This window comes from Ambystoma mexicanum, chromosome 1p (genome assembly GCF_040938575.1).
Source record: "Ambystoma mexicanum isolate Mex_15411 chromosome 1p, UKY_AmexF1_1, whole genome shotgun sequence".
In the NCBI taxonomy this organism is placed as follows: domain Eukaryota; kingdom Metazoa; phylum Chordata; class Amphibia; order Caudata; family Ambystomatidae; genus Ambystoma; species Ambystoma mexicanum.
The window spans coordinates 237,111,872-237,139,707 of NC_090921.1; positions in this window are offsets into that span (position 1 = coordinate 237,111,872).

Below are 27,836 nucleotides of genomic sequence, written 5' to 3' on the forward strand. Positions count from 1 at the left end.
CCTGGGGTGTCACTCTCCCCGGGGTCGCTGTGTGCCACTTGGCTGTATGATGGAGTGTCTGGGCTATGTCCAATGTCATTGGGGTCCTCCACGTTGGAAACGGAAATTAATGTGGGGTTATCTGGCACATCGAGGAGGCGCATGGCATCATTCTCCCCTGCCACACTGGACTCCTCAGAGTGCACCGTGGGGCATGTCTCCGGCGGCACTGCAGGCATGGGTAGGGGTGCGGGTGGGGGTTGTGCACCCTCCATGGGGGTTGATGGAGCTGGTGGTGTTGCCTGTGTTTTCTTCCTTCTTGCAGGTATACGGTGTCCCCTGGCTGTGCCCCTGGAGGTACAGGGCTGGGTGGCTTCCTGGTCCTCACTTTCATGCCCGCTGCCTGTGGGGGGGAAGAGAGAGATGGCATGAGCAATGATTTGGAGGTCAGCATTTCTTCAAGCCTATGGTATAACAATGGGATTGCAGCGTTTTGTTGCCATTTGGGTGGTGAGTGGGACAGTGAACTGGGCTTGGATGGAAAATGCATGCAGATGTCTGGGTCACTCATGTTGGCGGAGTACTGTGCTGACTCACATTGACTGCCTCTTTGTGTGCGATGGCCAATAGGGTTGGAGCCTTGCACCTGACATCAGCCTGGGTCCCACTTGTTCACTTGTTACGGCATGATTTCATTGGGGGGGGGGGGTTCCCATACGTGATGTGACAGCTTGCCCAGCCCTTGGCGGTGCCTTACATTGGGAATGCATTTACTGTCTTGACTCATGACACTCACCTCCATCAGCGGATGACGGAGCACCGCACTCCATTTCGCCAACCCCTTCTATGGCTTCTGTGCCCATCATGACCGCACATGTTTGCTCCCAGGGCATCATCTTGATGGGAGAAGCTGGGCCTCCTCCTGTCTCCAGGGCCTGAGTTCGGTTGGCCGATAGGATGGCCCGCACCCTGAGACGGAGGTCATCCCACCGTTTCCTGCAGTCCTTTGTGGTGCGGGGGGTGTTTCCTACGGCGCTCACCCTCTGTGCAACCAAGTCCCAGATCTCCTTCTTCCTGACAACGGTGGGTCTACGCATGTCACTGCTGAATACTATCTCAGCATGTTCGTGCAGAGTGTCCACCAGGACCTGGAGCTCGTCCTGCGTAAAGCGCTCCTTCCTTATGCGGGCGGCACCTTTTTTCAGTGCTTTCGGCATGATGCTGGTCTCTAATGGCTATTTTCCAGATCCAAATATGCCTCGCGGTCCTGTATGAAGAGGATGGCAATGGATTGTGTTTTTAAAGATGGCCGCCGCGCTCCTTCCCGTTCCTGTGCGATGACGTAATTTCCGTATCCGTTAATTAGCAGTGACCGTAATTTACGGTATCCGTAAATTACGGTCACCGCTAATTACGGACTGCGAAGCTTCGATGGCGGTGTTGTAAAGAACGCCTCGCTTCATGCTGCTAAGGGGTTTAACGGGCCCTTTAGCGGTATGCCGCTAGGGGATTTACCGGCATGGCGGAAAGCTCGTGCCCGTGAAGTCGGAATAGCCTGTAAATAGCGGCGTGGTACCAGATCGGACTCGGTCTTTCCGCCATGCCAGTAAAAACCAATACTTACCGCCAACCTCGGAATGAGGCCCTATGTGTGTAATGTTTTTTCTTTTTTAACTAGATCACACAATAAATAAATAAATAAATTACCTGCATAGACTAGCAACCAGAAAAATTAACAAATACACCTGAAACACCACCCCTCACATTTTTTGTACAAGTATTTCCTTTTTAGTTTTGCTTAGTAGGTGGTGCCTACTAAGCAAAACTAAAAAAATTACATTTGAGTACAGCTAGGGAGAAATGTAATTTGTGGAGAGACACAAAGCTTGTAGGTGTTGTTTTGTTTTTTACCCACCCATTGACTGCACATGACCATACTCATCCCCATGGCCATTCCCACCCACATCCTGACCCTCCCTGCCCAAAACAAATCCTCCTGAGATCTCTTTGATCTACCTTTATCAAGCCGGCCCATCAAACCTAGTGCTCGAAATGCCTGCCAGTGTTTTTTCAAAGCAGTCTTCCAAGAGCGAATTACTTTTTGTTGTTGTTGCAAACAAACTATTGGTGTTAACAAATTGTCAAACAGGTCTGCTTTCAGCCACTCGATTTAAAAGAACTATGGTTGTCCTCAGAAGTCCTGCTAAAAACAAGTTTTGGCTTGTGTATAAGTAGCCATTTGCCAGGCACTGGAGCTTTTCAAAATGCTTAAGGAACTAGAATCTCCAGCCACCCCACCAGATACATGTCCCAAAGACAGTATCTGGTGTGCCAACATTCAAAAAGCCCTCCTGGGCAAGATTGCTACCCTCCAAACTAAAATTAATGAGAAAAAAACAGCCTGCAGACTAATCGCTGATACAACATTACCAAGGAGAACCCCAAAACTAACAATGAATCTTTGCAACCTTTTTGCTTTTCACCTCTCTCCATCTTGGAAGTGGAACACATCATCAACACCCTCAAACCCTCCAACTGTCAGGGGAACCTCTGCCCTGCCACTATCATTAAGGAGGCCTCACATAACCTAACCCCCTTCATCACTACCCTTATAAACACGTCATTCAGTTCTGGGATCGTCCATAACAACCTCAAGGTTGCTTGGGTCATTCCACTCCTAAAAAAAACCACCTTGTATGCCAACATACCCACTAACTACTGGCCGATCACCAAGGTCCCTTTTCTTCTCAAAATCCTTGACCGTGCAGCATACCTCCAGATACAAGAGTACTTGGAAACTAATAATCTCTTAGGACAAAGGCAATCTGGCTTCCGACCACGCTATGGCACTGAAACTGCCCTTCTGGACCTCAAAACCCAGATTGAGGACTTAAAGGACAAGGGCAAACATGCCCTATTACTCCTTCTAGATCTCTCTGTAGCTTTTGATTTAGTAAACCACCAAATCCTATGCCGTCACCTAAAAACTGCTGCCCACTTCTCGGACTCAGCCACTGCCTGGATCACCTCATTCCTTGACAATTGATCTATGAGGGTCTTCTCTCCCACTGCAACCGCTGCACCCTCTCCTGTCACATGTGGAGTCCCCAAAGGATCATGTGTTTCCCCTACACTATACAATGTTTTTACAAAACCTCTCTTTGACATCTTGGATCTATTGGGCGTCACGTATACTGATTACGCTGACGATACCCAAATACTTATCCCCATCACAGGAGACCACAAGATTGACTCCTTAGCCATCAATGCCATTTACCAAGTCATCCAGGCTTGGATGGCTCAGCATGAACTGTGCTTAAACGACGAAAAGACCAAGCTTCTCATCCTTGGCTCACACCAAAGACTAAGTAAACTTGACCCAGCGTTTAAATCCTTCATTATTGATGGCAACACCATCAGTGTTGCTAAAGACACCAAAACACGTGGCATCTGTATTGACTCCACACTCTCTCTATCCAGACAAACCAATGCAGTATCCTCTGCAGCAGCTTACACATGTAAGCTCATCACAGCATGCCGCCCCTTCCTCTCACCAGCCAACTGCACTACACTTGCCAGGACTCTGGTCCTCTCCAAAATTGATCACTGTAACGCACTTTATCTGGGTACCAATCAATGCAATCTAAAAAAATTACAAATCATCCAAAATAATGCAATCAGAGCTGCCCTCAACCTCCCCAGGGACATGCACATCTCAGACTCCAGACGGAACCTCCATTGGCTTTCAGTTTCCCAAAGAGTTTCTCTTAAAGCATTGGCGCTTACACACAAAAGCCTTGCCAACCAAGCGCCCAGCTACCTAGCCTGCAGATTTTCTCGACACACCACTTCCAGACCACTCAGAAGTGCCCAAACTAACTGCCTTGATATCCCACGTTTCAATCTACAAAGATCCGGTGGACGTAGCTTCCCAGTCTTAGCAGCCAAGCTATGGAACTCGCTACCTAACCCCCTTAGAGCTGAACCCTCATTCACACTCTTCAAACTCAAAGCCAAAGCCTGGCTGTCCACCCACGACCTACCTCTGACTCCACCTTAGAGTCAGTAGCTATTGCATCTACTGCCCACTGCCTTAAACTTGCCTATCCCACACCTCTATATTCACTGCATCACTTGTATATATCTGTATATTTATGTCCTATGTTTATGTATTTGTCTGTATATATAATGCCTCTACCTGCTAATATTATGCCTGTAACCAAGTGATGCGCCCGGTTGCCCTTGGGCCTGGTGCGCTATATAAATAAATAAAATACAAATACAAAATACTGCTATATATGCCCAATACCGACACCATTTTGCACCTGCTGCCATCGATGGCCAGTTAATACCACCACAGCAGTGCCTAGCAAATGCTTTCCCCATACCTGCACAAAAGCCAAAACTGTTGGCATAGACAATGCTTGTTTCAAATACTGTCTGTTGGGAGTCTGTGGTGACCCCCATTTGCGATGCCCGTAAGCCCCCAAGCACCAACAGACTGACACGGACACGTCTGCTCTGCTCGGGCTTCCCGGTTGCACTCCCGCGGCCAGGAATGGCCCCTTAATTTATAATGCACGCGGCGGCGTGCAACGTCACGCCACCGTGTGCGCGTCCCTTAAAGGGGCAGCGCCACACTCCTCCTTTTCCATGAGAACAGACAACAATACTTTACTAGTCTACACGTGGTGGTATTAACTGGCCATCACATTTCAACATAATGGTCAAATCCCCAAACACCCCTTTATTCACAACCACCCTGGATACCCATAACTAACATTATAGGCCTACGGGCCACTCATGAAACATGTCCCAACACATAATCTCTGAGGTAAGCGGGTTTCCCTCGCCCAGGCCTCTGGGAGTACCTCCCGCTTACCTCCGGCACGTGTGGTCCGTCCGGTGGCCCTCCCCATGCGGGGGATGCGGGCATGGAGGGTTTGCCTCCCCCATCATCAGGCACTTCCATCCGGTCCGGTTCAAGGGGAGGCTCAGTTCTGGGGTCCCCTAGCTTCTTAAACAAGCACACATTCCGGGTGACGGCCGACCGCCCGTCCAAGGCCACCACATCAAGTGGCTCAGGTTCGTAGGGGAGAGAGAGCTTTCCATAGGGATGTCTGTACCTGATAAGCACCTCATCTCCCAGCTCCAGTCGCTGCAGGCGGAGTCCTCTCCTGGCGTTCTCCTGTTCGGTCCGCAGTCGGCGATTCATATCCACCTGCTGGTCATCAATGACCCCGGGCTTCTTCTCCCCCACCTCCGGCAGCAGCCCTCGGGGGCACCGTTTGAACAGGGCTTCAGCCAGCGCCACTCATGTGGATGCATGGGGGATAGTGCGATACACACGCAGGAAATGGTAGAGGGCCCGCTGCAGGCACTGTCCCTGGCCCTGGGTTATCCTGAAGGTCTTGTTTAGTGTCCTCATCAGTCTCTCTGCCTCGCCATTCGCCCGCGGCCAGAGTGGTGTGATCTTCCTGTGTTGTACCCCATACCCGTCCATCTACTCCGAGAATTGCTCGCTTTGGAATGGCGCCCTGTTGTCGGAGCACAGGGCGTGGGGCAATCCGTGGGCAGAGAACACTTTCTCGATGGCCACCACCACATGCTCAAAGGGCACCGAGTCCAAGAACTCTACCGCTGGATATGGAGAGTACTCATCCACGATGACCAGGAAGTGGGTGCCCAGCGTGGTGGACCGAAAGTCCGCATGTACCACTTCCAAGGGCCGCGTGCCCCGGGGAATTGCCTCAATCGCCGGCTCTCTTTGCAGAGGGAACGCTGCCTGACACCAGACACAGGCAGCAACAAAGTCGACCTTCCGCTCCAGGAACCCCACCTTGAGGCGCAGCCGGGCCTTGGTCTTCGCGGCGCCTTGGTGGCCATGGTGGGCCAGAGTGATCACTTCCTTGATCTTAGATTGGGGCACGACTATCCGGTCGCCTCTGAGCAGAAGACCGGAAGCCGAGAATGACCACTCCTCCCGCACCTTCCACAGCTGCTCCAGGTCCTATCTTGGCATCTTGTGTGCGCCCGGCCAGGGACTCCAGCACCGTCTTCCATGAGCCCTGTTGCATGGCGTGTTTCAAGATTTGGAAGCACTCATCACCCGCTGCCGCTACCTCCAGATCTTCGAGTGGCATGGCATTAGGGGTAGCCGCCTCCACCACCATGCGAACGTGATCGTCTGCCTCCTCGGCACATGTGTCCTGTTCCTCCCCCCCGGTCACGCCTGGATGCCTGGACAGATAGTCCGCTGCATTGTTCACCCCTGGCCGATATACGACAGTCACCCCGTATTCCAGTTGGGCAAGCATACAATACTCTATCCTCGACTGTGGTTTGGATGAGGACCCCGCCAGAATGGGAAGCAGGGGCTTGTGTTCCGTTACGACAGTCACTGGGCGGCCCAGGACAGAGTCTGAAGTGCCGGCAACCCCAATGCACTGCCAAAGCCTCACGTTCGATTTCTGAGTACCGTTCGGTATCGGACAGCACTTTGCTGGTGTAAGCCACCGGGTGGATGCCGCCATCCCGATGGACTTGTGTCAACACGGCCCCCATGCCAAACTGGCTGGCATCCACGATGATTTCTGAGGGCTGGGTGGGGTCGAAGAACGCCATGGTATCTTCAGCCGTGGGTGCGCTTTTGATATCGTCAAAGGCCGCCTACTCGAGGGGGCCCCACTGACAGGTGGTTTCCTTCTTTGTAAGGTGTTAGGCAGAATCCTGTGCAGTTCCCTTACGGAGCACTACAGAAGATTAGGACTACAGGTGAGAGCAATAAATCCCCTTTGTTATCAGTCTGTACCACAAAGATTTAGTTGGTAGCTGTGGCTGAGCAGTCAGACTTATCTCAAGAGGGAGATGAGCAGTATTCAGCGTTTACACAATAGGCCTACAGTACTATGGCACAAGGAAACACTGACCAAAGCGTTGTATTAAAAGTAGATATATATTTATTTTATACGGGCGTGGCTACATGGCCATGTAAGAAGCAGCGTTTCCCGTGGGCTCCCGCTGATCCGAGCATAATCCTGGCAAAATACAGTACTTGAAACAAACAGGGAAGCTTCAATCCGCACCCACGGTCACATGAACAGATGTGGAACACAGCGGCAAAGCACCTGTGAAAATCTAACACGCGGCGAGCAACTTCTGGGGATTCGAAATTCGGAAAGCCTCAAGAAACCAAGATGGCACTGTGAGAACAAAGGAGGACAGCAAGAGAAGCGCAGCTGACCAAGGAAACAGCGAGCGCTTTGCTGCGGACCACCCACGGAACACCGCCGTAGACACCACCAGTGTGATGACTTATTGCCCCGGAGTGTGTACGGATCATGAGAGGAGCAGTGACTACGAAGTGCGATTTGGAGTGCAGCCGCATTGTGTGCCTGCAGCCCTGTCTCTATAGAGTCACCGAGCCGCAATTCACACTGAGGCTGGGGGCCGCGGTGAACGTGACAGAAACTTTCATGATGTAAACTCATGTAAGCTCACACATGCCAACGCAATGTCTGCAGAGAGGAGCTGTGGCATACGGAGCGCCTGAGTGTGGAGGGTGCTGCAGTAGCAATACGTCGGGTTCCCCCGGGCATCGGGTACGGGATACATTGTGGCCGGCACGGGCTGCGGGCATTCTGATCAAGCACCAAAGGAGCGGCGCACAAAGCCGGCAACAGTCAGACGGAGGTGCTGAGAAGTAAGCAGGTACACCACAGGGATACGGATGCGGGGGCCCCAGAGAGCCATTTGCGAGCATAGTGACCAGCAGGTGAACCCTCGCCCTGCCACTCGGTGTACACTCCGACGGACATCAAACCCAGCAGGTCACTACAGCGGCGGGACTGATGTTCTCTCCTGACCCGCTTTGTACAATAGGATGACCCAGGAGTCATCCTTCGCCTGTCCAATAAAGTGTGTGCTCCCACACCCCATGGTGGGGGGGGGGAGCGCACGGGCAGCTGGCGCTCCCGGTGGGCCCTAGACAACGCATGCTGGCGAGTGCGGAGGGCGGCAATATCATCGTGTGGGAGGTCGCAACCCACTCTGGCAGCTAAAAACACAGAGGCCTGCAGTTGCCTGAAGCAGAAACTAAGAGACATATACAACCTATACATATACAAGAGGCTACTGCAATTGGAGGTGCACAGGGTCACCCCGTGAGAGTGCAGATCGGCAAGTGAGGCCATCGAAGCCCACAGAGCGGGCGGATAACCCAGGGAGCTAAATCTCCCGAAGCAGGGCCTTGAGCCCTGTGAGTAAGAAAAGAACCTGTGTGGTTGCCCAATAACAGACCAGGGAGGTTTGCCCTTGGATGTATGTGGGGCTCAGGGGCACGCACTGGGAGCAGCCGGCACCAAGGCAGGGTCCAGCAGAGGTGTTGGGAATGCTAATGGCCCAGACAGGGCGGCCAGAAGCAGAGAGGGCCGGTGGAGCGACACTGCGAGAGCACAGATACGTGGGAGGACGCAGCCCATTCCAGGTGCGGGGAGAGCACTAAAGACACACCCGTACACCGTTGAAACGGCCGCCGATTCACAGAGAGTGGCCTGGCGGCACTTGGACTTTCGCACGAGGGGAGGCGCCGCTGGCACACACTTGAACAGTATAGCAGGATGTCTAAAGAATTGTCAGACCCAAGACCAAACAGCCCACGTTGGAGGCTTATGCCAAGTCACCCCCGGACGCGGAAGGAGGCAATGGCAAAGACACTACTGCTGTAGTAGCGGAGACCCCGGGCACGATCCAGGAAGTGCTGGCAGCGATTGCAGACTTGAAAGTCGCCTGGGAGACTAAACTGGGCTTGGCAATGGATGAACTGAAAGTGGGTCTGGACCTCAAGATTGGAGCGGTCCAGGAGGAAGTCAATCTGTTGAGACAAGATGTGCGTACACTGGCGGAGCGCACCGGAAACTTGGAAAAGGAGAAGGCCCCGAATACGGCGGCATGCGCCGCCCACGGATCGGAGCTCCATGCCCTTGTGCAGCGTGTGGGCAACTTGGAAAACAGGGCGGAGGAGGCGGAAGGGCGCGCTAGACGCAATAATATTCGCATTGTTGGTCTGCCAGAAGGAATAGAGGGGCCTAACCCAACAGAATATGTGGAATCCATGCTCTTGCAGGAAATAACTGGCGGAGCACTGACCCAGGGGTTTGCAGTCGAGAGGGCGCACAGGGCCTTGACAAGGAGACCGCCCCCGGGGGCCCCCCCGCGGCCGCTGGTCGCTAAGATCTTGAACTATCGGGATCAGGAGAGGATACTCGAATTCTTCCGGAAGGGAGGGACGATAGAAAGGGGGCCGGCGAAAATTACCGCGTATCCGGACTATACTTTGCACGTACAGCGTAGCTGGATGAACTTCGGGGCGGTGAAAAGGAGGTTGAGAGAAGCCGGCTACCGATAAATGTTGCTCTACCCGGCCAAACTGAAAGTGTTCTATAAGAATAAAACTCTGTTCTTCGAGACGCCGGAGGACGCTATGGACTGGCTAGGCATGCAGGGTCGCCCTCAGGAATCGGAAATCCAGAGGGGAGCAGCAGCAGATAAGTAGCGCGCAGCGGGGTCCTCCCGGGCGTCATAACACAAGACATTGGGAATAGAATTTGGCATTATATACAGCTGTTGGGGACTGTGTCGCAGTAATATATGATGGCAAGATCTGTTAGATGGTATAATCCTGATCGGACGAAGACATTGGGACTTGAATATAGTGTTCAATAAGAATGCGGGAGTGGGTTGCGGCAAATATGTGCTGGCAAGATCCGTTGGATGCAACTATCCTAATTAGTTGAATGGGAGCTCCGGGAGACAATCCCTAAAACTCCTTAGTGGTATATTTAGTTAGGTCACTGTTAGATCGGTGACGCCCCGCGGGGTCCTAGTCTTCGGTTACGAGATAGGATCAGACGCAGGTGGGCCTGAGATCCAGGGATGGAGCTGGGCACTTGTTGGGGCTGGGAAGGGTGGGGGGAGGGGAAGGGTTGTGTGCAGTGGGGTAGAGTTTGGGAAAGGGAAAGGGGGGAGTTTTGGGGAGGGGGGGTTGTTGAGGGTGGGAGGGCCAAGAGTCGGACAAAGAGTCATCAGGGAAGATAGGAGGGGCGGGGAAGGCGGAGGGGGAGTACATCGAGTAGATGGCGTCGGGTAATCTTAGAGGGGTGACCTGGAATGTGCGGGGCCTCAATAGCTACCTGAAATGCAACAAAGTGATGATGTATTTAAAGAGGATGCGCATCAACATAGCCTTGCTACCGGAGACCCACCTCACCAAGGAGAAGCTGGAGGTGGTTATAAGGAAATGGAAAGGGAATGTCATAGGTGCCACATACTCGGCATTTGCAAGGGGGGTGATCACCTCGGTGGCACCGCATGTGCCGTTTCGGTTGCTTAGCTCGACAATAGACCCAGCGGGCAGGATGGTGGTGGTGGCGGGGCTCCTGGAAAACAGGGAGGTGAACAATGTAAATTTGTATTCCCCTAACCATGATACAGCAGCGTATTTTAGGTCCCTACACAGTACAATTAGCCCCCTGGCGGGTGATGCGATGGTGTGGGGGGGATTTCAATTGCATCCTGAACCCCAGGATTGATAGGTCAGATAACAAATCTGGGAAGCCAGCGCCAGCAGCTAAAGCTTTGCAGACCCTACTGATAGACCTCGGTCTGGAGGATGTGTGGAGAAGGTTACACCCAACGTATAGGCAGTATTCGCACTACGCAGCGCCACATGACCTGCACACAAGGTTGGATTATGTGTTTGCTGCGGCGGAGATAGCAGGTGAAATTGTGGGGGCCGAATACAAGGCCAGGGTATTATCCGACCACTCGCCTTTAGTGGTAGAGTGGCAGCATCAACCCCCCAGGGCACGTATCCCGACATGGATGCTCAGAACTGAGGCTCTACAGGATGCAGAATTTCGAGAGGACCTGAGGGAGGCTATCGAGGAATATTTTGAAATTAACACGGGCAGTGTACGTTCGGTGGGAACAGTATGGGAGGCATTCAAGGTGGTGGTGCGTGGGGTAGCCATATCAAAATCAAAAGGGCTGCAAGGGGGTATTGAACGGGAACTGCTGGAAACAGAAAGGGAGCTGGAGGGCCTTACTCGTAGTGTGGGGACCGACCGCAAGAACAGCGCTAAAATAAAAGACTTACAATTAGCTTGCATGGAACTCGGGGATAGATTATGCAAACTAAACTACAGGAAATATACAGAGAGATTGCATGCAGGGGGGGATAAGCCAGGTAGGCTACTGGCCTGGCTATATAAAAAGGAAACTCCCCGTTCAGTGTTCAGAGAGGTTAGGGATGCGGTAGGTCGAACTTATAACACCCAGGAGGGGGTAAATGGGGAGTTCCTCAAGTACTACAGACGTTTATATGAGGATACAGGAGAGGACATGAGCCAGGAAATACTGGAAACAATAGAAGAGGTGGGGCTGCCCACCTTAGATGACCTAGAACGCGCAGATCTGGACGCCCCCATTACCGTAGACGAACTGGAGGCAGTGATCCAACACCTCCCCACATGTAAAGCGCCCGGGTCGGATGGGCTACCCAGTGAATTTTACAAAGCATACAAGCCGCTATGTGTGTTCTAGGCTAGCCACTGCTGGCTATGTTTAATGAAGCATATGAGCAGGGGGAACTGCCGGAGTCACTCCGCGAGGCGGTGATCGTCCCGCCCCTGAAACCAGCTAAACCGGACACGGAATGCTTAACCAGGATAGCAAAATACTCACAGCAGTGCTAGCCAACAGACTAAAGAGGGTTATCGGCAAGCTGATACACCCAGACCAAACGGGCTACCTCCCAGGTAGAAACATCACAGATAACCACAGGAGGCTGCACCATATTATTGATCATGCTAAGGAAGACTCGGGTGAGATGGCCATCGTGTCACTAGATGCGGTGAAAGCCTTTGACTCAGTGAGGTGGCCGTGGTTAAAGGCGACCTTGAAAGGGTACGGGATGGGACCTGTATATACCAGATGGGTCCAGTTGCTATACAGTTCCCCGACTGCGAGAGTTAAAACGGGCCCCACAATTTCAGACAAATGCAACTCAGCAGGGGGACCAGACAGGGTTGCCCCTGGTCACCCATGTTATACATCTTGGCATTAGAACCGCTAGCAATATGCCTGCGCCAACAATACGAGGAGGTTGGGATCCGCACAGCGGGGGGCACACACCTGATATCGTTGTATGCAGACGATATGCTTCTCTACCTGCGTTACCCGGAAGAAAACCTGGAGTACGTGCTGGAGGTGATGGATCGTTATGCCACCCTCTCGGGCATATCGGTGAAGCCCGGGAAGTCCAGCTTGTTCCCCTTGGGAAGGTATAGGAGCATCCCATCGGCGGGGCTACCTGTCCTGCGGATACCCTGGCAGACCGTGACATTTAAGTACCTGGGTGTGAATATTTATCATAAGATAGAGATGGAGCACAGACATAATACAATGAAAGCGATTGAGGGTATTAAGAATAGCATGGTGTGCTGGTCTAGGTTACCCCTGGCCATGATGGGGAGAGCAGCACTGCTTAAAATGGTTGTCCTGCCTAGACTCTTGCACTTTTTTGTGAATGTCCCATACTTGATCCCCAGACACTTCTTCGTGAGACTCCATGGTATGTGCAGGGGCTTTATATGGGGCAACTCTAGGAATAGGGTGGCCCTGTGGAAGCTGCAGAACACTTGAGATAAGGGGGGCATAAACCTGCCAAACTTTGAATTGTATTATCTGGCGGGACAGCTTTTGTATGTGGCCAGGTGGCTGTCTGCTGAGGACTCGGCAGAAGCCAGGCTTTTGCGGGGGGACTCAGTCCCATATTTTCTTAGAGAGACAGTGTGGATGCATAAAACTAAGATGCTGGGGAGGGGGAGACTATTGGAGTTGGGCTGGGAAGTTTGGCGCAGAGCATGGAAAACGGTGGGCGACCCAGACCCTCTCTCTCTGCAGGTCCCGCTGGTGGCCCTGTGTGGTGATGACCCCCAATTGTTTGAAGCAGTCCGCAGATACTGGGAACCGGTGGGTCTAGCCACCCTCGGAGACATTGCAGGAAGGGGAGGTACTGGAATTTCAGAGGCTGCATGAGGAGACAGGGGTGCATAGCGGCCAATATATAACATACATCAGGCTCTTGAAACGGGTAAGGGGGAGGTGGTCTGAGACGGCGCTGCCGGAAGAACCTGATGCCACCTTGGAAACGATGTATGATATCTCAGAGGGAGGACACAAAATATCTAGGATATATGAGCTCTTGAGAGCAAAGGCTGAGAGGGAGCTATTCCAGCTAAGGCATGATTGGGAGGGGGAGATCGGAGAGCCCATGACTGATGGACAATGGGACAGAGTACAGAGGTACCACAAAAAGGTGTCTCGGAATGCGAGACTCCAGCAGATTCAGCTATATGTCACCCACAGAGCCTATTTGACCCCTGGAAGGATAACCAGTTTTGGAGGCTCAGCCATACAGAAATGCCCCAGGTGTGGAGAGGAGGAGGCAGGGTTGCTGCACATGTTCTGGGCCTGCCCAGAGGTGCATAGATTCTGGGAAGAAATAAACACGAAAATGGCCAGTGGGGGTGTGGTGCTGGACGTGGGGTCTGCTGGGGCATGCATGCTCGGGAATTTCCCCAGGCCACGTAACTTAAAGCATATCAACAAAATGAAGGACCTGGCATATGTCCTGGCCAAGCGCAGGATTGTAATGTGTTGGAAGGCAGCCCGTAGGCCTAGAGTGGAGACATGGTGGGCGGACCTTCTGAGATGGGCAGAAGCTGAATCTGTGGTTTGGTTTGAGGCTGCCACCAGGGGAGGAGAAGAGGATGCGGGCCCCCTGATGGCTTGGAGGCAATTGGTGACCTCATTGGCTACACCCCACCAGGTCAGTCATGAAACAGAAGTCTCGGATGAGTCAATAGGCACTGAGCTCCCCAAAAACGCTTCTGAAGATGACACTGATGTTACGGCTCGAGTTTGTGGGGAGGGAGGGTGGTGGACGGGAAATGTATAATGTGTTGGTTTGTTATTGATTATGAACGTCCTCAATGTTGTAATATATATATATATATATTTATTTTATACACTTCTAGTAAAACACATTTATCACAGTCATCAAGCAAGATAAAATAAGTCAACGAAAAATATACACATTCCCTAGTTAAATTGTAGACCAAGTGAACCAGAGTGAAAACTGAGCAAAACGACACAGTAAAAACCACACACAAGGGATACTCTAGCAATTTCTCACAAGGGAGGGAAAGCACAAGTTATATAGAAATATCTTCCTACACACCCTAGCAACACTTCCCATAAGTTTGTGAACCAGTTTAAGCAAGCAAGACAGTGCATCAGTATAGAATATACTTAAATGAAAACTGAGCAAAATGGCACTTCACAAGTTTTAGAAAGGGGTAGAAAAAGAGGGTTATAAGAAGTATGTACACCAACACAGTTCTAGTTGAGAAGCAATCTAAAGAAGGCAGTTCTAACAAATGTAGCCAGAGTCACACGGCTTGTGCCAGAGTCAGTGGTACAGGGCAAGGGGCCAGGAGCAAAATGTTCTTGTAGCTCCAGTCAAGTCTTTGGTTAATGATTTTGAAAAGGTGGATGCAGAAGGTGAAAGACAATGTTAAGACAGAGGGGCGGCCAACCCAACAGGTAGGTAAAGGATTTAAATCACCCTTAGTTCTACCGCGAAGAAAGGGCGGCCTGGCGGAACAATGTACCTTTAAAATGAAGAAGTGGCTCCTGCGGTGGCGGTTGTTCTGGTAGTTCCTGCAGTTCGGGGGCTCCAGCAGAGGAAGAGAGGCTCTCGTCGTGGAGGAAGGTTCGAGTTATTGCACTACCGAAGGATTAAACCGGCCGCAGAGCTGCCCGATGAATAAAAGGTACGCTCCTTTAAATCATGGTCCGGGTGGACTGGTGCCTGGCTATCCGGCCTCCGAGTACAGGGTACTGGCGATTCGACCAAGGCAGGTCCAGGAAGGCGATTGGCAAACTGCTTGGCCCCACACGACGAGAGAAGATCTTCATCTGCAAGAGCCTTCTTCCGTAGAGCTGGTGGGGCCAACCAGGGATGACCTGCGCTTACGCGTGCGCAACATCCTCTCGGTCAACCGGAACCAAGGGATGGCTACAGGTGGTGGTGCGGACTCCCCCATCAAGTTTCAACCCTAGGAGGAGATCTGCGCAAGCACCATTGGGATGGAGGCCATAGAAGGAGTGGGAGACATGTAGCGAGAAGCACCGTCATCGGCTGATGCAGATAGGTGTCACAAAAAAACCCTGTAAAGTACAACACGATGATGTCCCCCTGAACTGACAGTGCAATGATGGAAAGCAGGGTCTACCAGACGCATATTTGCTAGACTGCCTATAGGCAGTGCACAGCACTATCTCGTCCACATGCATGATGCACCCCATATATGTTTCTTCCCAGACGCATCCCTTCATTACCCACCAAGAAGCCAAGCAACCCGTATGTCACTACCCCAATGGCAATCACCTGCCATTCCATAGAAAAGCAGCTACCCCAATGCATGCCTGATGCATGTAGACCCATCACTAATGCCCTCCCTCTCTTGCTCCCCCACAGGCACCCAATCAGACAGCGATGACCAGGACCCCAGGGCGGATGCTGCAACACCGCACAAGAAGGCCAGGGGCATGGAGGGATCAAACCGCCCCTCAACATCAAGGGGAAGAGGGCAACCTGCAGTATCGCGCAAGGGCAAGAAAACCCCAGTACCCACAAGACCAATGTGCATTACGGCCAATGCCCCAGCACCCACACCAGCCACCAATACACAGGAGCCAGTGGCTGAAGGCACTGTTTCGGCTGCCAGCAGTATTGTCGGGGAGACAGCTGCCACAGCAGCCCTGTCCGACGATGAGGCAGATGGCCTCACACAAGCCACAACTGCCGCTACAGGACCACCACAGTCACCACAACTCTCACCATCCAGCATTGACAACATCAACAGCCATGAACTGCCTCATGGGGATTCATGGCCCGCCAGTTCCAGCCCCACGCCAATCCTGCATGAGGAACCAACGATGGCAGTGGCACCTCATAGATCCACCAGTGCCCCGAACAGCCAAGAGGGGATCAGGGCTATACAACAGCGGCAGGAGGAGCTGGCAGGACTGTTAACCCAGCATATCGCAGAATGTGGCCATGCAAGGGATGAGATGAGGGAATGTGCTTCATTCATCAAATCTGCTATAGAGACCAGCTCCAAAGACATTTGTAGCGAATTGGCAGGAGTGAGGCAGGTCCTCTCCGATATGGTGGCAGAAATGCAGGCCATGTGTCCGGCATAGGTGGCAGAACAACCTGCCACATTGTCAAATGCCAGTCCCACGAGGTCCAGCCCCCTGCGTAGGTCTGGGCGGAACCTGCGCAAGTCGGACAAGGGTTCACCTGATGCCGGAAGAGGAGAAGGGGTGTAGATTCTGCCAGGCATCCTGAACTCATGTTGATTTATGGTGCATGCGAGTGCACACCATGTGTGGGGAAGTTGAGGGGGGAGGAGGAGGGGGAGAGGGTGTGTGGGGGAGTTGAGGGGGGAGGGGGAGGGGGAAGAGGGTGTGTGGGGGAGTTGAGGGGGGAAGAGGAGGAGAGAGAGGGTGTGTGGGGGAGTTGACGGGGAGGGGGGAGAGGGTGTGTGGGGGAGTTGAGGGGGAGGGAGGAGAGGGTGTGTGGGGTTTAGGGCTTGTGCACTTTGTTATATTTCTTTAATACACCTGTTGTGACATCAGAATTCACATGTGCGGTCATTGCTTATTGTGTACGTGTGCTTTATTGGTGAACAGTCTACAGTGTCCATGTCCCTGACACACCCAGTGCCCTGAGTGCCACCTCCATGTCACACTCCCCATCCATGTGTGCTAGAAACATTGGTTAATCGGAGTCTGACGCATGGCACGTCCCTCCTGTGCATCGCTGCCACCCTGAAGTGCAGCCCCATCTCCACCCTCCTCATCGTCAGGTGGTTGCAGTTCAGCGTCAGGGGGCAGAGGCACATTCCGTCTGATGCACATTTTGTGTAGCATGACACATGCCATGACGATCTTGGCCACCTTCTCATGGACGTACAGGAGTGCCCAACCAGACCTGCTGAGGCAGCGAAACCGTGCCTTCAAGAGGCCAAATGTCTGCTCAATCACCACACGGGTACGTGTATGCGCACAATTGTAGTCCTCCTCGTGCCTGTCCTGCGGGTTCCGGACTGGGGCAAGGAGCCACCTCTTCAAGGGATAGCCTGCATCACCTGCATGTGGGCTAAATGTTTATGTGTAAGTCATCACATCATATGGGACCTGTATCAATGACACCATAGCATGCATTTATTTCCTGTTTGCACCCACATATCCATGCATGAATAGAGACACACAATGTGACTGCTATGTGTGTAGTCATCTTATGGACAGGTGTACATGCCATCGTCTAGTGGGCCCAGGGGGGTCCTATTCCTTGTGAGTGCTCATGCACTGTGTTAGTCCACGCTGGTTGTTCCCATGATCTGGCTGATGTGCAGTCATTTGTATGCTTTCATCCTGTCACCGTTGATGGCAGCCTCATGATGATCTCACTATGCACGAAAAATGGTGACATGCAGTTTTGGTGGACCTCTGTGTTAGTGTAGTGGTGTTTTAATGTATTTTGCCCTCATGTGACTCCTTTGTACGCAGTAATGGAGGACTGTCCTTTCTGTTGATGGTATTTGGTGCTGTGCATTTGCCATACTAATTGCTTGTAGCTGCATTGTGTTGCGGGGGATACGGTCTGATTATGTACAGTGCACATGTTGATGGCTATGGAATGGTTGTAGCACTGCATCATTTTCATGGTAGGGCAGCTTACGTCTTGCTTTTTGGGGTCAGGTGTCAGGTCTGGTCTGGCCTGCTTTGGGGTATGAGCATGGTCCATTCTCTCAGGCACTCTCAGCCAGGTGAAGTATGCATCTCTCCCCCCACCCATCTCAGCCAGGTGAAGTATGCATCTCTTCCCCCCATCTCAGCCAGGTGAAGTATGCATCTCCCCCTATCTCAGCCAGGTGAAGTATGCATCTCTCCCCCCCCATCTCAGGCAGGTGAAGTATGCATCTCTCCCCCCATCTCAGCCAGGTGAAGTATGCATCTCTCCCCCCCTCATCTCAGCCAGGTGTAGTATGCATCCCCCCCCATCTCAGGCAGGTGACGTATGCATCTCTCCCGCCCATCTCAGCCAGGTGAAGTATGCATCTCCCCCCCATCTCAGCCTGGTTATGTTATGTTATGTTATGTTATTAAATTTCTATAGCGCTACAAGCCCTAAGGCATCCAAGCGCTCCATCACAAGCAGAGAGGTCAGTGAGGACAACCAAAGATGTAGGTTAGATGAAAAGTTCTGTCTTCAAGAGTTTCCGGAAAGCCAGGTGATTGCTCTCTGTACGGAGCCCTAACGGTAGATTATTCCAGGCCTTAGCCACGAGCACCGGGAAAGAACGTCCATTTCCACGGGCTTTCTTAGTCCTTGGCACCTGCAGACTTAGAATCGTTGTAGAACGCAGATTTCTTGCCGGTTGATATATCATGATTTTGTCCTTCAAATAATTAGGGACTGTTCCATAGATGCATTTATGACCTAACGTCAATAATTTAAAGGAAATCCTGGCTGATACTGGGAGCCAATGTAGCTCCCTTCTCGCGTTAGAGGTGGGTTCATGCCTCTTCATACCGTATATTATACGTACAGAGGCATTTTGGATTTTCTGTAATTGCTGTACGTCTTCTCTACTAGCCCCCCCCAACAGAGCATTGCAATAGTCAAGTCGTGGCAAGATAACGGCTCTGACCAGTTTGGCTCGGTTGTTTTCAGAGATAAGAGGGGCGACCTGCCTCAATACTCGTAGATGATATTGGGTATTTTTTACTATAGTTATCCACGTGTACGCCTGCATCCAAGGAAGCCTCCATATAAACACCTAATGTTTTTACCTTGCCAACAACTTCAATAAAGCTATCATCAACCTGAAAGCCAGTGAAAGCCTTAGCTAGTCCCTCTCTCGGTTTATTGGACCCGTAGATCATTAGTTCCGTCTTTCCTGCATTTAGGCATAGCCAGTTTGTGGTCATCCAGTCTTTTATTACACTGTATAACTTATTTAATTTGAGTTGGTCTGCTTGATGGTCACCTGAAAGTTCCATTGACAGCTGGAAGTCATCTGCATAGTTGGTGAAAAAATAGCCCAACTTCTCCAATTCTCTGCATAGAGGGGCAATATAAATGTTAAAGAGCAAGGGCGACAGACAAGCTCCTTGTGGGACGCCACAAAGGATAGTCTCTATTTCCGAGAAGGCCTCGCCCCAATGCACCCTGGAACTTCTACTCTCTAAAAAAGATCTCACCCAGTTAACAGTTTCAATGGCCAAGCCGCCGGTATCCCGCAGTCTATGTAGTAGGATCTTATGATCTAAAAGATCAAAAGCAGCACTGAGATCAAGTAATATTAACAGGCCTAATCTGCCTTTCTCAATTAGTGATAGCATCTGCGTCTGGAGATCGACCAAGGCGCTCTCTGTGCCATGGAAGCGGCGGAAACCCGATTGCCTCTCGTGCAACCTTCCCGTGTTTTCAATATATGATTGAAGTTGAGAGGTAGCAACCTTATCTACCAGTTTCAGAAAGAAAAGAGTGTTGGTAATTGGACGATAGTTAGCAGCATCTTTAGGATCCAAGCCAGCTTTTTTTAGAAGGGGGGTAACAGCCACTGATTTAATGGCTTGTGGAACTGTGCAATGCCTGAAAGAGGCGTTTACAAATCTGCACAAAAATGGTGCAAAGATGTTTTGATGATCTAATATGATTTTCGATGGAATCAAGTCTCCTGGACAACTGGTAGGATTCATAGCTCTCATGATGTTTTCAATCTCTGCCAATGTGATTTCAGGGAATTTAAAACCAGTATCCATTGATTTTTGCTCCTCTTCTTGTGGTTCAGTGTGATTGATCATATGGTAAGAATTGACCTCTTGAGTTAAAGTAGGGTTTATCTCAAGGGTTTGTTGAGGTAATTGCCTCCGAATTTTATCTTGGGCGCATGTAAGTTTATCAGAGAAGGCTTTCTGTGTTCTAACACAGTCCTCTTTAGTGGGGATAATTGAGTGATTTAAAACTTCCGGTTTTTCCCAGGACCTAAAAAGGCGAAAAAGTTCCTTGGTGTCATTATCAGCTGAAGCTATTTGATCATTGTAATAAGTCCCCTTTGCTTCCGCAATGGCGTCTTTGTATGTTCTGGCATGGGTTTTCCAGATAACTCTGTTTGTCAAATTTTGGTCTTTGCGCCAAGCGCGCTCTGCTCGTCGCTTAGTGTCCTTCAGTATAGTTAACTGTGGTAAGAACCATTTTTGTTTGTGGTTAGATTTTCTTATACTTTTTAATTTCATAGGGGCTACTGAATCCAATAAGATGGCCATTTTGGAATTATATTTTTCCACAAGGTGGTCCGGATGATCGGAATCAGTTGTGGCGGACATGAGTGAGGACAGGCATTCTGTTAGAATTTCTGTAGTAAGTGCCTTGTAATTCCAGTGCATTATTTTGCGCGGCAGCTCATGTTCATGCTTTTGTAGGTGAGGAAGATGTATTAGACTAGAGACAAAAAGATGATCAGACCATATACAAGGTGTGGTGGTGATGTTTAATAAGACAATATTGTAACTCGCCATCCAATCCAGGATGTTGCCTTTAACATGTGTCGGGTCGTTGTTATGCACCTGAATGTTATTTTCTTTAAGCATTTTTTCCAGTTCCTTAGCTTTTTTATCTTTAACATTCCCTTTCCACAAATTTAAATCCCCCACTAATATGGTAGCTGAGTTTGTGGATAGAATGGTATTTAAAGCATTAATAAGCTGTTCATTAAAATTGTGATTAAATCTGGGTGGTCTATACACAGTTATTATGTTTATACTGAAGTTAGGATTGGGGATAAATTTAGTATGTAAGATGTCGCATCCTTCGCAATCAATTTTGGATTCATACATTTTCAAATCCTCTTTACATATAACAGCCGCTCCCCCCCCATGTCCATCTTTGCGGTGTTTACCGAAAAAGGTGTAACCTGATGGGGTAACCTGTTCTATCGTAGGTCCGTGCGCCTCCGACAGCCAAGTTTCAGTCAGGCACATGATATGGTGTAACCTGATGGGGTAACCTGTTCTATCGTAGGTCCGTGCGCCTCCGACAGCCAAGTTTCAGTCAGGCACATGATATCGATGTTATTGTCCTTAATATAATCTCGGACATCTATTGAATGTTTAACTAGCGATCTGGTGTTGAGGAGCGCTAGATTTAATATGGCTGTATTCTGAACTGGCATATTAGGCATGTTTTGCCCATCAATCCCCTTAGTGATATCTAGCCCAGGAGAATTTGTGTTACTATCCATCATTTGGGAAATTTGTATGTCAGGAAGAGGGAGTAGTGCAGCATGACTATCTTCCTTACATAGGGGTATTACTGTGTGTACCACTGGAGAGACGTTTACTATGTGTTGTTTCTCCATGGGTAGTGGGCTGACATTAGCCTTTGTAGAACTTGGCAGTATTTCCGCGTGTGTACTTACTCGAGTTAGGTTTAAACCCAATTTGCGGTCGAGTGCTGTAGAACGGCATAATGACCTACTTCGCGCTTCTTCAATTGCAGCGAGGGCCTCCTTAATCCCCATATCCTATATTTTAGTTACGGATGTTAGGGGGATCACCGCACCCGCACTGTTCGCCACGGACCGCCACAGACCGGCTTGTCTCGTGCGCGCCGGCGCGTGCGCGCCTGGGGGCGGGATAAGAAGCGGAAAGAACTACAAAAACACAGGGTGTTGTAGTTTATCCGGATAAGTATGTACTGGTGAAGTATGCATCTCTCCCCCCCCCATCTCAGCCAGGTGAAGTATGCATCTCACCCCCCAATCACCTACCCACATCGCGATGCCATGAGCCTGACATGCAACTCACTGAGAAGCCAGGGTCTGTGCCCTGCGTGTCGCTCCATGTAGCGTGGTATCGTGGAGTTCTGCATGCCATTGAATCATGGGTTGATCCGGGAAATCGGGCACAACAGTGTGTGATGATCTTGTTTGAGTCACATACCATTTGCACGTTGATGGAGTGGTATAACTTACGGTTGCGGTACACTACCTCCATGGCATGTGGGACCACCAATTCAACATGGGTGCAGTCGTTGGCGCCAATGCAACCAGGGATGCCGGCCAGTGAATGGAAACCAACTTTGGTGTTGGAGATGTCCTGCGCTGTCTGTGGTAGGTTAATGTGGTCGCCTGTGTGCTTCAGTAGGGCATCGAGCACTTGGTTCAGCGTACATGAGAATAATGGTTGTGATATGCCATGCATTTGCCCCACTGTATGCTGGTAGGTGCCTGTGGCCAGGAAGTGGAGCACAGACACTACCTTCAGTAGGGGTGGGATGGCGGTGCGTATTTCAATCAGGATGACAATGTTGTCATGTATCATGTCCACAATGGTGGTGATGGTGTCCCGGTCCAGACGGTACAGGGTGTGGATCTGCTCAGGGGTTAGGTTGTATGGACTGGCTCTGATGCGAGGGATTGGGGGCTGCCTGCGTGGTACCACTGGCTGCACTGGTGGGGCATGCTGGGCCTGCCTCACCCTCCTTCTCCTGCGTCTCCTCTGTGCTGCCTGTTGTTGTTGTTGTAGCTGGAGTTCCACTGCAATCATGTCCTCCAGCCCCAGCATTGCTAGTAGTATTGGAATCATTTTGGTGTATGACTGGGTGTGGGCAGGGGGGGTGTGCTCCTTTTCTGCTGGCCCAGTCTATATTGCCTCCACCAGTGCTGATTGTGTGCACCTGTGGCAGTTGGGAACACTGCACATGGCCGTTAACGGGTGGTCCGCGATGCCGGTATTTGCTCCATGCCGGTAAGGTACTTTTCTGTCTTCTGTAGGCCGTTATTTGCATGTCCGCATTACTTGTGTTCAGCTCCGGTTAACGCCATGCGGCTATTGCCGGCATGTGAGGTCACGTGCCCGCGCCCATGGCGCTATTAGAGGCACCATTACTTACGGTGCTGCTAATAGCGGTTTGGTGGGTCGTAATGGGACGGAGCGGTAAACGATCCCGGTAATCCTTTACCGGCATCGTTTGTCCCTTACCTCCAACCTCGTAATGAGGCCCACTGTCTTGCTTAAACTGGTTCACAAACTTATGGGAAGTGTTGCTAGGGTGTGTAGGAAGATATTTCTGTATGACTTGTGCTTTCCCTCCCTTGTGAGAAATTGCTAGAGTATCCCTTGTGTGTGGTTTTTACTGTGCGGTTTTGCTCAGTTTTTACTCTGGTTCACTTGGTCTACAATTTAACTAGGGAGTGTGTATATTTTTCGTTTACTTATTTTAACTTGCTTGATGACTGTGATAAATGTGTATTACTAGAAGTGTATAAAATAAATATATATATACTTTTTAATACAAAGTTTTGGTCAGTGTTTCCTTGTGCCATAGTACTGTAGGCCTATTGTGTAAACCCTGAATACTGCTCATCTCCCTCTTGAGATAAGTCTGACTGCTCAGTCACAGCTACCAACTAAATCTTTGTGGTACAGACTGATACCAAAGAGGATTTATTGCTCTCACCTGCAGTCCTAATCTTCTGCAGTGCTCCCTAAGGGAACTACACAGGATTCTGCCTAACATGAGGCCCCTCAGGGGCTCAGATCTTGAGGCCAGGTTCTGAATGAAGAGTCCACAGTAAGTTACCATACCAATAAAGCTCCTCCCATCAGACACCGACTCAGGCGGTTGGGCCTTCTTAATGTCCTGAACCTTTCTTGGATCTGGCGACACCCCTCCCTCCTTGAAGACGAAACCAAAGAATTCAATGGATGGGCGCAGGAATTCAAGTCTCCCTGTGGAGCGTGAGGCCGAGCGATTGTAGCCTTTCAAAGGTCCTTGCCAGCTTGCTCAGGTGATCCACCTCAGTTCTGGCGAACACTCGGATATCATCACTAATGTTTAAGATGCCCTCCAGGTCAGCGAGGGCGCGTCGGATGATGTTCTGAAACACCTCTGCTGCCGATGACACGCCAAAACGGAGTCTCTTATAGCGGTAGAGTCCGCGGTGGGTGGTGAACGTGGTTATATATCTCGACTCCGGGTGTAGGACGACCTGATGGAAGCCGGCCCGGAGGTCCAATTTGGAGAAAAACCGAGCACCCTGCACCTCCGCAATGATGTTGTCGATGGTTGGGGTAAGATATCTCTCCCGCTTGATGGCCTTGTTGGGTAGCCTCTCATGTCGACACATATGCGGACAGATCAGGTTGCTTAGGCTTTCTTGCCACAACAATTGGGGACACCCACAGAGTCGGACCCTCCACCTTCTCGATGATGCCTAAGTTCACGAGATTGTCCAACTCTTTATTCACCTGCTCCCGAAGATGAAAAGGCACCCTCTGATGTTTCAGGGCTATGGGCTGTACCGATTCGTCGAGGTCAAGCCTCACCGGGTCACCAGTCATTTGTCTAATTCCATGGAACAGAGTGGTATATTTGTCCAGGAGATCATTGATGTCTTCGAGATATACGGAGTAGGCAAAGCTGACAATGCTGAAGGCCTCTGCTGCAGCGCAACTCAGGAGAGTGTTCGTGCTCACCGGCGTGACGTAAAAGCGGGCAGTGATTTGCGAGCCATCATGTTCCACTTTCGCTACAAAGGCACCGTGCAGCGGGATGGGTTCTGAGCCCCCAAAAGCAAAGATACGGGCCTTCGGGCTGACCAACCTGGGAGGCGTGTCCATAGCATCATAATGTCCACGGGCCATCACATTGACCAAGACACCCATGTCTACGAGTACTGGGACCGGTGACTTGTTAACCTCCACCACACTGGCTGGCGTTCTTTGATTTGTGGACCCCCACACTCGACACAAAGAAGTTTTCTCTAGGTGAGTAATGAAGCAGTCATTAAATCATAATTTTGTTTTTTTTGTTTTTTTGTTTTCTTTTTCTTGTTATTTAATAATTTATGTATGTCTATGGAAATGATTCATGTATGTGGTGTATTAATTCTTTTGAAAGGTTGATTGAATTCAACCATATCAAATAAAAAAAAAAAGATGTTCTCTTCCTCCTCCTCTTCCTCCTCTTCCGCTGGGGCACCCTCCTCACCTTGGTCAACCTGGGCCATATTCGGGGGGCGATTTTGACGAAGGAACCCAGACCGAACCGTGCCTCTGGGCACCATCACAGGCAGGGCTGCCTTACACACCCTGGAATAGTGATCTGTGAGACCACACCTTCCACAAGTTCTTCCCGCCGCAGGACACTCAGCGGAGTCACGGAGGCCAGATCCAGGTCTTCTGACACCTCTGCCACCCTGCCACATGGCACGTACATCCTCAGTCTTCACCGGGCGTGAGCCAGCCTCCATCCTGGACGCCCGGGCTTCGGACACTTCATGGCAGCGTCCTAGCTCGAGAATGCGAGCAAGCGTGATACCTGGTTCTCTCAACACCTGCCGTCTCAGTTTACCAGATGAGCATGCCTGAATGAGCATAGTCCGGATCATGTCTTCCGCATCACCCCATGCACATGCAATAGATAGGCGTTTGAGGCGGCCATAATAGGTGTCTAACGTCTCCTCCTCCTTCTGTCGAGCCGACAACATCACAAACCTCTCATAGGCCGCATTGACGAGGGGCAGAGAATGAGCCTGAAGAGCAGTCTTTGCTGCCGCATACGTGCCGTCAGCTGTGTGGAGTGATTAAAAAATGTCCTGCACTGCAGGTCCAGCCGCATACAACATGGTGGCAAGCTTGCTGTCATCGTCTGTTTCCATTGTTGCCCTAAAGTACATATCCAGACGGTCCACCCACCTTTTCCATCTGGGCCCCAGGCTGGATGGTGGGCCTGAGACATCAAACTCCGGGATTGGCTGCAGGGCCGCCGGGACCCGCATTTGCGCCATGGCTGGAGGGGGCTGTTGCACAACTGGTTGCGTCCCTGGTGGAGCTTGAGGCAACTACGGGGCTTGAGGCTGCGCTTGAAGTTGTGGCTGCACTTGAGGTTGCTGCAGGTCTGCAGGCTGCCCACCGTCCTGGTCACCAGGCACATTCATGGGTTAGAGCGCAATGGCACCCCCAGCGTGGCTTTTGGGGGCCGCAACTCACTCCCACCACCACAGTCCAGTCCCCTCCTGGGAACCACTTGACACCAGTCCAGACACACACAGGCAACACAAGTCATAAACTGGTGGTGGTGATGATGATGAGGATGATGAGTGGCAGAACTCCACACCCACAGGCATGATGATGAAGAGGACGATGAAGAATGAAGTCCTCAGCGGCAGCAGTGCTGTGTTCAGGCACGGATGTCCCAAAAATTGAGCCAGGGAGGTTTTGGGCTAAGCAGGCCTAGTCATCTCACCGCTTCACCTCGCCTTCACTCAATGTAGTAGGCCCATAAATAAATTAAAATCCAAAATCTGGGCATTGATGTGCAGGTACATCTGCCTGCAGTCAGTTTTTCCAAACATTGGGCCTGGATGCCTCTCACAGGCCGAACCGGAGCTCTGTGAGTGTCCACGGCCCGAAATCCAAGATGGCCGCCTGCCGCGTGGTTTCTGTACGGCCTACAGCGTGAAATGAAAATCTTCAGAGATCTTCGTTTCGGGAAGAAAAATTGAAGCAACTTTCACCTCCGGGCCCAGGCATTTCACCGATCTCGTCGCCACTGTTGGGAGTCTGTGGTGACCCCCATTCGTGATGCCCATAACCCCCCAAGCACCAACAGACTGACAGGGACACGTCTGCTCTGCTCGGGCTTCCCGGTAGCACTCCCGCGGCCGGGAACACCCCCTTTATTTATAATGCACGCCGTGGCGTGCAACGTCACGCTGCCGCGTGCGCATCCCTTAAAGGGGCAGCGCCACACTGTCGAGAAGGCAAGGAGTGGGCGTAGGAGCAAGTGGGACTTCCTGGTTGAGCAAGTTTTTACTGCCGGGCTGAAGATGAGCGTCAGTGTCAGTGATCCAATCAGGGTGTGCCTGACAATGTCAGGAAAAAAATATACAAACACCCAAAAGTCAACTATACTCACGAATATTTTGGCTACTTCAGACTTTGACAACTTTCAGCCAAAATTAAACATGCACACAAATAGAAAAATGCCCTGTAAAAGCTTGAAATAAATTACATGTGTATTTTATTATTATTAAATCATCCAGAAAAGTGACACATTGTAATCCAGAAGATTTGTCGTAAAGGTTCCATGGTTTCTTACATTGTTAGTTTGTGAGCTGTTGATTTTATCGAGTGTGTTGTTAGCGCCATGTGGCTTCCTGGTGCTGGACACCTTTTGCAAAGATGATTACAATGGAAAGTGCCCGGTCTTCAGCTCATGGCCGATCAACACTGGATTTGTAGCAGATCAAAAATCAAGATGTGAGTGTTTTTTTATTTTTTTTTATTGTACCAATTAGTTTTTCAAAAAGAAAAAAAAACTTCAATTACAATAAAGCAATCCAACTTTCAACTTTCACATAACCACACACACATATACTGGAAAGGCTCCCGCAAAGTACTCACAGAGAAGGCCTACAAGCTAACAAAGTTGTCCAAATATTTATAATTATTTAGGCCTACTCCTCATTCAGAATGCTTTCCACAAATTCACAAGCTGCACATATAAGCGAAACATTTGTTCCAGATGATATACGAAACCACCATTTGTCCATATCTCCATCAGCCGGGGCAAACGAACCAAGATGGCGAGATCGGTGTTGCGTGATTTTAGGACACTCAGTGATCAGATGTTTTACCGATTCAACTGT